The sequence below is a fragment of the Taudactylus pleione genome, unplaced genomic scaffold, assembly GCF_031769625.1.
Source record: "Taudactylus pleione unplaced genomic scaffold, aTauple2 ptg000830l, whole genome shotgun sequence".
NCBI lineage: Eukaryota > Metazoa > Chordata > Amphibia > Anura > Myobatrachidae > Taudactylus > Taudactylus pleione.
The window spans coordinates 1996433-2012256 of NW_028285232.1; positions in this window are offsets into that span (position 1 = coordinate 1996433).

Genomic DNA, 15824 nt, shown 5'->3' on the forward strand with positions numbered 1-15824 from the left:
GGCACGCACACACTATGTATACAGCATACAGTATGTACCATGTATCTGCCAGCACAGCACCTCAGGGCACGCACACACTATGTATACAGCATACAGTATGTACCATGTATCAGCCAGCACAGCACCTGAGGGTACGCACACACTATGTATACAGCATACAGTATGTACCATGTATCTGCCAGCACAGTACCTCAGGCCACGCACACACTATGTATACAGCATACAATATATGTGCCATGTATCTGCCAGCACAGCACCTCAGGGCGTGCACACACTATGTATACAGCATACAGTATATGTGCCATGTATCAGCCAGCACAGCACCTCAGGGTGTGCACACACTATGTATACAGCATACAGTATGTGCCATGTATCAGCCAGCACAGCACCTGAGGGCACGCACACACTATGTATACAGCATACAGTATATACCATGTATCAGCCAGCACAGCACCTCAGGGCACGCACACACTATGTATACAGCATACAGTATGTACCATGTATCAGCCAGCACAGCACCTCAGGGCGTGCACACACTATATATACAGCATACAGTATGTGCCATGTATCAGCCAGCACAGCACCTCAGGGCACGCACACACTATGTATACAGCATACAGTATGTGCCATGTATCAGCCAGCACAGCACCTCAGGGCACGCACACACTATGTATACAGCATACAGTATGTGCCATGTATCAGCCAGCACAGCACCTCAGGGCGTGCACACACTATGTATACAGCATACAGTATGTACCATGTATCTGCCAGCACAGCACCTCAGGGCGTGCACACACTATGTATACAGCATACAGTATGTACCATCTATCAGCCAGCACAGCACCTCAGGGCATGCACACACTATGTATACAGCATACAGTATATGTACCATGTATCAGCCAGCACATCACCTCAGGGCACGCACACACTATGTATACAGCATACAGTATGTACCATGTATGTGCCATTTATCTGCCAGCACAGCACCTCAGGGCGTGCACACACTATGTATACAGCATACAGTATGTGCCATGTATCAGCCAGCACAGCACCTCAGGGCGTGCACACACTATATATACAGCATACTGTATGTACCATGTATCAGCCAGCACAGCACCTCAGGGCACGCACACACTATGTATACAGCATACAGTATGTACCATGTATCAGCCAGCACAGCACCTCAGGGCACGCACACACTATGTATACAGCATACAGTATGTGCCATGTATCAGCCAGCACAGCACCTCAGGGCACGCACACACTATGTATACAGCATACAGCATGTACCATGTATCAGCCAGCACAGCACCTCAGGGCATGCACACACTATGTATACAGCATACAGTATGTGCCATGTATCAGCCAGCACACACTATGTATACAGCATATAGTATGTACCATGTATGTGCCATGTATCTGCCAGCACAGCACCTCAGGGCGTGCACACACTATGTATACAGCATACAGTATGTGCCATGTATCAGCCAGCACAGCACCTCAGGGTGTGCACACACTATGTATACAGCATACAGTATGTGCCATGTATCTGCCAGCACAGCACCTCAGGGTGTGCACACACTATGTATAACAGCATACAGTATATGTACCATGTATCAGCCAGCACTGCACCTCAGGGCGTGCACACACTATGTATACAGCATACAGTATATGTACCATGTATCAGTCAGCACAGCACATCAGGGCGTGCACACACTATGTATACAGCTTACAGTATGAACCATGTATCAGCCAGCACAGCACCTCAGGGCGTGCACACACTACGTATACAGCATACAGTATGTACCATGTATCAGCCAGCACAGCACCTCAGGGCGTGCACACACTACGTATACAGCATACAGTATGTACCATGTATCAGCCAGCACAGCACCTCAGGGCACGCAAACACTATGTATACAGCATACAGTATGTACCATGTATCTGCCAGCACAGCACCTGAGGGCACGCACACACTATGTATACAGCATACAGTATGTACCATGTATCTGCCAGCACAGCACCTCAGGGCGTGCACACACTATGTATACAGCATACAGTATGTACCATGTATCAGCCAGCACAGCACCTGAGGGCACGCACACACTATGTATACAGCATACAGTATGTACCATGTATCTGCCAGCACAGTACCTCAGGCCACGCACACACTATGTATACAGCATACAGTATGTACCATGTATCTGCCAGCACAGTACCTCAGGCCACGCACACACTATGTATACAGCATACAGTATGTGCCATGTATCAGCCAGCACAGCACCTCAGGGCACGCACACAGTATGTATACAGCATACAGTATGTACCATGTATCAGCCAGCACAGCACCTCAGGGCGCGCACACACTATGTATACAGCATACTGTATGTACCATCTATCAGCCAGCACAGCACCTCAGGGCGTGCACACACTATGTATACAGCATACAGTATGTACCATGTATCAGCCAGCACAGCACCTCAGGGCGTGCACACACTATGTATACAGCATATGTACCATGTATCAGCCAGCACAGCACCTCAGGGCACGCACACACTATGTATACAGCATACAGTATATGTGCCATGTATCTGCCAGCACATCACCTCAGGGCGTGCACACACTATGTATACAGCATACAGTATGTACCATGTATCAGCCAGCACAGCACCTCAGGGCACGCACACACTATGTATACAGCATACAGTATATACCATGTATCAGCCAGCACAGCACCTCAGGGCGTGCACACACTATGTATACAGCATACAGTATGTACCATGTATCAGCCAGCACAGCACCTCAGGGCGTCCACACACTATGTATACAGCATACAGTATGTACCATGTATCTGCCAGCACAGCACCTCAGGGCGTGCACACACTATGTATACAGCATACAGTATGTACCATGTATCAGCCAGCACAGCACCTCAGGGCGTGCACACACTATGTATACAGCATACAGTATATGTGCCATGTATCAGCCAGCACAGCACCTCAGGTCACGCACACACTATGTATACAGCATACAGTATGTACCATGTATCAGCCAGCGCAGCACCTCAGGGCGTGCACACACTATGTATACAGCATACAGTATATGTGCCATGTATCAGCCAGCACAGCACAGCACCTCAGGGCACGCACACACTATGTATACAGCATACAGTATGTACCATGTATCAGCCAGCACAGCACCTCAGGGCGTGCACACACTATGTATACAGCATACAGTATATGTGCCATGTATCAGCCAGCACAGCACCTCAGGGCACGCACACACTATGTATACAGCATATAGTATGTACCATGTATCAGCCAGCACAGCACCTCAGGGCACGCACACACTATGTATACAGCATACAGTATATACCATGTATCAGCCAGCACAGCACCTCAGGGCATGCACACACTATATATACAGCATACAGTATGTACCATGTATCAGCCAGCACAGCACCTCAGGGCATGCACACACTATATATACAGCATACAGTATGTACCATGTATCAGCCAGCACAGCACCTGAGGGCGTGCACACACTATGTATACAGCATACAGTATGTACCATGTATCAGCCAGCACAGCACCTCAGGGCGTGCACACACTATGTATACAGCATACAGTATATGTACCATGTATCAGCCAGCACAGCACCTCAGGGCACGCACACACTATGTATACAGCATACAGTATATGTGCCATGTATCTGCCAACACATCACCTCAGGGCGTGCACACACTATGTATACAGCATACAGTATGTACCATGTATCAGCCAGCACAGCACCTCAGGGCACGCACACACTATGTATACAGCATACAGTATATACCATGTATCAGCCAGCACAGCACATCAGGGCGTGCACACACTATGTATACAGCATACAATATATGTGCCATGTATCAGCCAGCACAGCACCTCAGGGCGTGCACACACTATGTATACAGCATACAGTATATAACATGTATCAGCCAGCACAGCACCTGAGGGCACGCACACACTATGTATACAGCATACAGTATGTACCATGTATCTGCCAGCACAGCACCTGAGGGCACGCACACACTATGTATACAGCATACAGTATGTACCATGTATCAGCCAGCACAGCACCTCAGGGCGTGCACACACTATGTATACAGCATACAGTATGTACCATGTATCAGCCAGCACAGCACCTGAGGGCACGCACACACTATGTATACAGCATACAGTATGTACCATGTATCTGCCAGCACAGTACCTCAGGCCACGCACACACTATGTATACAGCATACAGTATGTACCATGTATCTGCCAGCACAGTACCTCAGGCCACGCACACACTATGTATACAGCATACAGTATGTGCCATGTATCAGCCAGCACAGCACCTCAGGGCACGCACACACTATGTATACAGCATACAGTATGTACCATGTATCAGCCAGCACAGCACCTCAGGGCGTGCACACACTATGTATACAGCATACTTTATGTACCATCTATCAGCCAGCACAGCACCTCAGGGCGTGCACACACTATGTATACAGCATACAGTATGTACCATGTATCAGCCAGCACAGCACCTCAGGGCGTGCACACACTATGTATACAGCATATGTACCATGTATCAGCCAGCACAGCACCTCAGGGCACGCACACACTATGTATACAGCATACAGTATATGTGCCATGTATCTGCCAGCACATCACCTCAGGGCGTGCACACACTATGTATACAGCATACAGTATGTACCATGTATCAGCCAGGACAGCACCTCAGGGCACGCACACACTATGTATACAGCATACAGTATATACCATGTATCAGCCAGCACAGCACCTCAGGGCGTGCACACACTATGTATACAGCATACAGTATGTACCATGTATCAGCCAGCACAGCACCTCAGGGCGTCCACACACTATGTATACAGCATACAGTATGTACCATGTATCAGCCAGCACAGCACCTCAGGGCAAGCACACACTATGTATACAGCATACAGTATGTACCATGTATCAGCCAGCGCAGCACCTCAGGGCGTGCACACACTATGTATACAGCATACAGTATATGTGCCATGTATCAGCCAGCACAGCACAGCACCCACAGGGCATGCACACACTATGTATACAGCATACAGTATGTACCATGTATCAGCCAGCACAGCACCTCAGGGCGTGCACACACTATGTATACAGCATACAGTATATGTGCCATGTATCAGCCAGCACAGCACCTCAGGGCACGCACACACTATGTATACAGCATATAGTATGTACCATGTATCAGCCAGCACAGCACCTCAGGACACGCACACACTATGTATACAGCATACAGTATATACCATGTATCAGCCAGCACAGCACCTCAGGGCATGCACACACTATATATACAGCATACAGTATGTACCATGTATCAGCCAGCACAGCACCTCAGGGCATGCACACACTATATATACAGCATACAGTATGTACCATGTATCAGCCAGCACAGCACCTGAGGGCGTGCACACACTATGTATACAGCATACAGTATGTACCATGTATCAGCCAGCACAGGACCTCAGGGCGTGCACACACTATGTATACAGCATACAGTATATGTACCAGCCAGCACAGCACCTCAGGGCATGCACACACTATGTATACAGCATACAGTATATGTGCCATGTATCTGCCAGCACATCACCTCAGGGCGTGCACACACTATGTATACAGCATACAGTATGTACCATGTATCAGCCAGCACAGCACCTCAGGGCACGCACACACTATGTATACAGCATACAGTATATACCATGTATCAGCCAGCACAGCACATCAGGGCGTGCACACACTATGTATACAGCATACAATATATGTGCCATGTATCAGCCAGCACAGCACCTCAGGGCACGCACACACTATGTATACAGCATATAATATGTGCCATGTATCAGCCAGCACAGCACCTCAGGGCGTGCACACACTATGTATACAGCATACAGTATATAACATGTATCAGCCAGCACAGCACCTCAGGGCACGCACACACTATGTATACAGCATACAGTATGTACCATGTATCAGCCAGCATAGCATCTCAGGGCACGCACAAACTATGTATACAGCATACAGTATATACCATGTATCAGCCAGCACAGCACATCAGGGCACGCACACACTATGTATACAGCATACAGTATGTACCATGTATCAGCCAGCACAGCACCTCAGGGCGTGCACACACTATGTATACAGCATACAGTATGTACCATGTATCAGCCAGCACAGCACCTCAGGGCGTGCACACACTATGTATACAGCATACAGTATGTACCATGTATCAGCCAGCACAGCACCTCAGGGCGTGCACACACTATGTATACAGCATACAGTATATGTACCATGTATCAGCCAGCACAGCACCTCAGGGCGTGCACACACTATGTATACAGTATACAGTATATGTGCCATGTATCTGCCAGCACATCACCTCAGGGCGTGCACACACTATGTATACAGCATACAGTATGTGCCATGTATCTGCCAGCACAGCACCTCAGGGTGTGCACACACTATGTATACAGCATACAGTATGTGCCATGTATCAGCCAGCACAGCACCACAGGGCACGCACACACTATGTATACAGCATACAGTATATACCATGTATCAGCCAACACAGCACCTCAGGGCACGCACACACTATGTATACAGCATACAGTATATGTACCATGTATCAGCCAGCACAGCACCTGAGGGCACGCACACACTATGTATATAGCATACAGTATATGTACCATGTATCAGCCAGCACAGCACCTCAGGGCACGCACACACTATGTATACAGCATACAGTATATACCATGTATCAGCCAGCACAGCACCTCAGGGCATGCACACACTATATATACAGCATACAGTATGTACCATGTATCAGCCAGCACAGCACCTCAGGGCATGCACACACTATATATACAGCATACAGTATGTACCATGTATCAGCCAGCACAGCACCTGAGGGCGTGCACACACTATGTATACAGCATACAGTATGTACCATGTATCAGCCAGCACAGGACCTCAGGGCGTGCACACACTATGTATACAGCATACAGTATATGTACCAGCCAGCACAGCACCTCAGGGCACGCACACACTATGTATACAGCATACAGTATATGTGCCATGTATCTGCCAGCACATCACCTCAGGGCGTGCACACACTATGTATACAGCATACAGTATGTACCATGTATCAGCCAGCACAGCACCTCAGGGCACGCACACACTATGTATACAGCATACAGTATATACCATGTATCAGCCAGCACAGCACATCAGGGCGTGCACACACTATGTATACAGCATACAATATATGTGCCATGTATCAGCCAGCACAGCACCTCAGGGCACGCACACGCTATGTATACAGCATATAATATGTGCCATGTATCAGCCAGCACAGCACCTCAGGGCGTGCACACACTATGTATACAGCATACAGTATATAACATGTATCAGCCAGCACAGCACCTCAGGGCACGCACACACTATGTATACAGCATACAGTATGTACCATGTATCAGCCAGCATAGCATCTCAGGGCACGCACAAACTATGTATACAGCATACAGTATATACCATGTATCAGCCAGCACAGCACATCAGGGCACGCACACACTATGTATACAGCATACAGTATGTACCATGTATCAGCCAGCACAGCACCTCAGGGCGTGCACACACTATGTATACAGCATACAGTATGTACCATGTATCAGCCAGCACAGCACCTCAGGGCGTGCACACACTATGTATACAGCATACAGTATGTACCATGTATCAGCCAGCACAGCACCTCAGGGCGTGCACACACTATGTATACAGCATACAGTATATGTACCATGTATCAGCCAGCACAGCACCTCAGGGCGTGCACACACTATGTATACAGTATACAGTATATGTGCCATGTATCTGCCAGCACATCACCTCAGGGCGTGCACACACTATGTATACAGCATACAGTATGTGCCATGTATCTGCCAGCACAGCACCTCAGGGCACGCACACACTATGTATACAGCATACAGTATGTGCCATGTATCAGCCAGCACAGCACCTCAGGGCACGCACACACTATGTATACAGCATACAGTATATGTACCATGTATCAGCCAGCACAGCACCTGAGGGCACGCACACACTATGTATATAGCATACAGTATATGTACCATGTATCAGCCAGCACAGCACCTCAGGGCACGCACACACTATGTATACAGCATACAGTATATGTACCATGTATCAGCCAGCACAGCACCTCAGGGCACGCACACACTATGTATACAGCATACAGTATGTACCATGTATCAGCCAGCACAGCACCTGAGGGCACGCACACACTATGTATACAGCATACAGTATATGTACCATGTATCAGCCAGCACAGCACCTCAGGGCGTGCACACACTATGTATACAGCATACAGTATGTACCATGTATCAGCCAGCACAGCACCTCAGGGCATGCACACACTTTGTATACAGCATACAATATATGTGCCATGTATCTGCCAGCACAGCACCTCAGGGCGTGCACACACTATGTATACAGCATACAGTATATGTACCATGTATCAGCCAGCACAGCACCTCAGGGCGTGCACACACTATGTATACAGTATACAGTATATGTGCCATGTATCTGCCAGCACATCACCTCAGGGCGTGCACACACTATGTATACAGCATACAGTATGTGCCATGTATCTGCCAGCACAGCACCTCAGGGTGTGCACACACTATGTATACAGCATACAGTATATACCATGTATCAGCCAGCACAGCACCTCAGGGCACGCACACACTATGTATACAGCATACAGTATATGTGCCATGTATCAGCCAGCACAGCACCTCAGGGCGTGCACACACTATGTATACAGCATACAGTATATACCATGTATCAGCCAGCACAGCACCTCAGGGCACGCACACACTATGTATACAGCATACAGTATATACCATGTATCAGCCAGCACATCACCTCAGGGCATGCACACACTATGTATACAGCATACAGTATATACCATGTATCAGCCAGCACAGCACCTCAGGGCACGCACACACTATGTATACAGCATACAGTATGTGCCATGTATCAGCCAGCACAGCACCTCAGGGCACGCACACACTATGTATACAGCATACAGTATATACCATGTATCAGCCAGCACATCACCTCAGGGCATGCACACACTATGTATACAGCATACAGTATATACCATGTATCAGCCAGCACAGCACCACAGGGCGTGCACACACTATATATACAGCATACAGTATATACCATGTATCAGCCAGCACATCACCTCAGGGCACGCACACACTATATATACAGCATACAGTATATACCATGTATCAGCCAGCACAGCACCTCAGGGCGTGCACACACTATATATACAGCATACAGTATATGTACCATGTATCAGCCAGCACAGCACCTCAGGGCGTGCACACACTATGTATATAGCATACAGTATATACCATGTATCAGCCAGCACAGCACCTCAGGGCACGCACACACTATGTATACAGCATACAGTATGTACCATGTATCTGCCAGCACAGTACCTCAGGCCACGCACACACTATGTATACAGCATACAGTATGTACCATGTATCTGCCAGCACAGTACCTCAGGCCACGCACACACTATGTATACAGCATACAGTATGTGCCATCTATCAGCCAGCACAGCACCTCAGGGCACGCACACACTATGTATACAGCATACAGTATGTACCATGTATCAGCCAGCACAGCACCTCAGGGCGTGCACACACTATGTATACAGCATACTGTATGTACCATCTATCAGCCAGCACAGCACCTCAGGGCGTGCACACACTATGTATACAGCATACAGTATGTACCATGTATCAGCCAGCACAGCACCTCAGGGCGTGCACACACTATGTATACAGCATATGTACCATGTATCAGCCAGCACAGCACCTCAGGGCACGCACACACTATGTATACAGCATACAGTATATGTGCCATGTATCTGCCAGCACATCACCTCAGGGCGTGCACACACTATGTATACAGCATACAGTATGTACCATGTATCAGCCAGGACAGCACCTCAGGGCACGCACACACTATGTATACAGCATACAGTATATACCATGTATCAGCCAGCACAGCACCTCAGGGCGTGCACACACTATGTATACAGCATACAGTATGTACCATGTATCAGCCAGCACAGCACCTCAGGGCGTCCACACACTATGTATACAGCATACAGTATGTACCATGTATCTGCCAGCACAGCACCTCAGGGCGTGCACACACTATGTATACAGCATACAGTATGTACCATGTATCAGCCAGCACAGCACCTCAGGGCGTGCACACACTATGTATACAGCATACAGTATATGTGCCATGTATCAGCCAGCACAGCACCTCAGGGCACGCACACACTATGTATACAGCATACAGTATGTACCATGTATCAGCCAGCGCAGCACCTCAGGGCGTGCACACACTATGTATACAGCATACAGTATATGTGCCATGTATCAGACAGCACAGCACAGCACCCACAGGGCACGCACACACTATGTATACAGCATACAGTATGTACCATGTATCAGCCAGCACAGCACCTCAGGGCGTGCACACACTATGTATACAGCATACAGTATATGTGCCATGTATCAGCCAGCACAGCACCTCAGGGCACGCACACACTATGTATACAGCATATAGTATGTACCATGTATCAGCCAGCACAGCACCTCAGGACACGCACACACTATGTATACAGCATACAGTATATACCATGTATCAGCCAGCACAGCACCTCAGGGCATGCACACACTATATATACAGCATACAGTATGTACCATGTATCAGCCAGCACAGCACCTCAGGGCATGCACACACTATATATACAGCATACAGTATGTACCATGTATCAGCCAGCACAGCACCTGAGGGCGTGCACACACTATGTATACAGCATACAGTATGTACCATGTATCAGCCAGCACAGGACCTCAGGGCGTGCACACACTATGTATACAGCATACAGTATATGTACCAGCCAGCACAGCACCTCAGGGCACGCACACACTATGTATACAGCATACAGTATATGTGCCATGTATCTGCCAGCACATCACCTCAGGGCGTGCACACACTATGTATACAGCATACAGTATGTACCATGTATCAGCCAGCACAGCACCTCAGGGCACGCACACACTATGTATACAGCATACAGTATATACCATGTATCAGCCAGCACAGCACATCAGGGCGTGCACACACTATGTATACAGCATACAATATATGTGCCATGTATCAGCCAGCACAGCACCTCAGGGCACGCACACACTATGTATACAGCATATAATATGTGCCATGTATCAGCCAGCACAGCACCTCAGGGCGTGCACACACTATGTATACAGCATACAGTATATAACATGTATCAGCCAGCACAGCACCTCAGGGCACGCACACACTATGTATACAGCATACAGTATGTACCATGTATCAGCCAGCATAGCATCTCAGGGCACGCACAAACTATGTATACAGCATACAGTATATACCATGTATCAGCCAGCACAGCACATCAGGGCACGCACACACTATGTATACAGCATACAGTATGTACCATGTATCAGCCAGCACAGCACCTCAGGGCGTGCACACACTATGTATACAGCATACAGTATGTACCATGTATCAGCCAGCACAGCACCTCAGGGCGTGCACACACTATGTATACAGCATACAGTATGTACCATGTATCAGCCAGCACAGCACCTCAGGGCGTGCACACACTATGTATACAGCATACAGTATATGTACCATGTATCAGCCAGCACAGCACCTCAGGGCGTGCACACACTATGTATACAGTATACAGTATATGTGCCATGTATCTGCCAGCACATCACCTCAGGGCGTGCACACACTATGTATACAGCATACAGTATGTGCCATGTATCTGCCAGCACAGCACCTCAGGGTGTGCACACACTATGTATACAGCATACAGTATGTGCCATGTATCAGCCAGCACAGCACCACAGGGCACGCACACACTATGTATACAGCATACAGTATATACCATGTATCAGCCAACACAGCACCTCAGGGCACGCACACACTATGTATACAGCATACAGTATATGTACCATGTATCAGCCAGCACAGCACCTGAGGGCACGCACACACTATGTATATAGCATACAGTATATGTACCATGTATCAGCCAGCACAGCACCTCAGGGCACGCACACACTATGTATACAGCATACAGTATATACCATGTATCAGCCAGCACAGCACCTCAGGGCATGCACACACTATATATACAGCATACAGTATGTACCATGTATCAGCCAGCACAGCACCTCAGGGCATGCACACACTATATATACAGCATACAGTATGTACCATGTATCAGCCAGCACAGCACCTGAGGGCGTGCACACACTATGTATACAGCATACAGTATGTACCATGTATCAGCCAGCACAGGACCTCAGGGCGTGCACACACTATGTATACAGCATACAGTATATGTGCCATGTATCTGCCAGCACATCACCTCAGGGCGTGCACACACTATGTATACAGCATACAGTATGTGCCATGTATCTGCCAGCACAGCACCTCAGGGTGTGCACACACTATGTATACAGCATACAGTATGTGCCATGTATCAGCCAGCACAGCACCACAGGGCACGCACACACTATGTATACAGCATACAGTATATACCATGTATCAGCCAACACAGCACCTCAGGGCACGCACACACTATGTATACAGCATACAGTATATGTACCATGTATCAGCCAGCACAGCACCTGAGGGCACGCACACACTATGTATATAGCATACAGTATATGTACCATGTATCAGCCAGCACAGCACCTCAGGGCACGCACACACTATGTATACAGCATACAGTATATACCATGTATCAGCCAGCACAGCACCTCATGGCATGCACACACTATATATACAGCATACAGTATGTACCATGTATCAGCCAGCACAGCACCTCAGGGCATGCACACACTATATATACAGCATACAGTATGTACCATGTATCAGCCAGCACAGCACCTGAGGGCGTGCACACACTATGTATACAGCATACAGTATGTACCATGTATCAGCCAGCACAGGACCTCAGGGCGTGCACACACTATGTATACAGCATACAGTATATGTACCAGCCAGCACAGCACCTCAGGGCACGCACACACTATGTATACAGCATACAGTATATGTGCCATGTATCTGCCAGCACATCACCTCAGGGCGTGCACACACTATGTATACAGCATACAGTATGTACCATGTATCAGCCAGCACAGCACCTCAGGGCACGCACACACTATGTATACAGCATACAGTATGTACCATGTATCAGCCAGCACAGCACATCAGGGCGTGCACACACTATGTATACAGCATACAATATATGTGCCATGTATCAGCCAGCACAGCACCTCAGGGCACGCACACGCTATGTATACAGCATATAATATGTGCCATGTATCAGCCAGCACAGCACCTCAGGGCGTGCACACACTATGTATACAGCATACAGTATATAACATGTATCAGCCAGCACAGCACCTCAGGGCACGCACACACTATGTATACAGCATACAGTATGTACCATGTATCAGCCAGCATAGCATCTCAGGGCACGCACAAACTATGTATACAGCATACAGTATATACCATGTATCAGCCAGCACAGCACATCAGGGCACGCACACACTATGTATACAGCATACAGTATGTACCATGTATCAGCCAGCACAGCACCTCAGGGCGTGCACACACTATGTATACAGCATACAGTATGTACCATGTATCAGCCAGCACAGCACCTCAGGGCGTGCACACACTATGTATACAGCATACAGTATGTACCATGTATCAGCCAGCACAGCACCTCAGGGCGTGCACACACTATGTATACAGCATACAGTATATGTACCATGTATCAGCCAGCACAGCACCTCAGGGCGTGCACACACTATGTATACAGTATACAGTATATGTGCCATGTATCTGCCAGCACATCACCTCAGGGCGTGCACACACTATGTATACAGCATACAGTATGTGCCATGTATCTGCCAGCACAGCACCTCAGGGTGTGCACACACTATGTATACAGCATACAGTATGTGCCATGTATCAGCCAGCACAGCACCACAGGGCACGCACACACTATGTATACAGCATACAGTATATACCATGTATCAGCCAACACAGCACCTCAGGGCACGCACACACTATGTATACAGCATACAGTATATGTACCATGTATCAGCCAGCACAGCACCTGAGGGCACGCACACACTATGTATATAGCATACAGTATATGTACCATGTATCAGCCAGCACAGCACCTCAGGGCACGCACACACTATGTATACAGCATACAGTATATGTACCATGTATCAGCCAGCACAGCACCTCAGGGCACGCACACACTATGTATACAGCATACAGTATGTACCATGTATCAGCCAGCACAGCACCTGAGGGCACGCACACACTATGTATACAGCATACAGTATATGTACCATGTATCAGCCAGCACAGCACCTCAGGGCGTGCACACACTATGTATACAGCATACAGTATGTACCATGTATCAGCCAGCACAGCACCTCAGGGCATGCACACACTTTGTATACAGCATACAATATATGTGCCATGTATCTGCCAGCACAGCACCTCAGGGCGTGCACACACTATGTATACAGCATACAGTATATGTACCATGTATCAGCCAGCACAGCACCTCAGGGCGTGCACACACTATGTATACAGTATACAGTATATGTGCCATGTATCTGCCAGCACATCACCTCAGGGCGTGCACACACTATGTATACAGCATACAGTATGTGCCATGTATCTGCCAGCACAGCACCTCAGGGTGTGCACACACTATGTATACAGCATACAGTATATACCATGTATCAGCCAGCACAGCACCTCAGGGCACGCACACACTATGTATACAGCATACAGTATATGTGCCATGTATCAGCCAGCACAGCACCTCAGGGCGTGCACACACTATGTATACAGCATACAGTATATACCATGTATCAGCCAGCACAGCACCTCAGGGCACGCACACACTATGTATACAGCATACAGTATATACCATGTATCAGCCAGCACATCACCTCAGGGCATGCACACACTATGTATACAGCATACAGTATATACCATGTATCAGCCAGCACAGCACCTCAGGGCACGCACACACTATGTATACAGCATACAGTATGTACCATGTATCAGCCAGCACAGCACCTGAGGGCGTGCACACACTATGTATACAGCATACAGTATGTACCATGTATCAGCCAGCACAGGACCTCAGGGCGTGCACACACTATGTATACAGCATACAGTATATGTACCAGCCAGCACAGCACCTCAGGGCACGCACACACTATGTATACAGCATACAGTATATGTGCCATGTATCTGCCAGCACATCACCTCAGGGCGTGCACACACTATGTATACAGCATACAGTATGTACCATGTATCAGCCAGCACAGCACCTCAGGGCACGCACACACTATGTATACAGCATACAGTATGTACCATGTATCAGCCAGCACAGCACATCAGGGCGTGCACACACTATGTATACAGCATACAATATATGTGCCATGTATCAGCCAGCACAGCACCTCAGGGCACGCACACGCTATGTATACAGCATATAATATGTGCCATGTATCAGCCAGCACA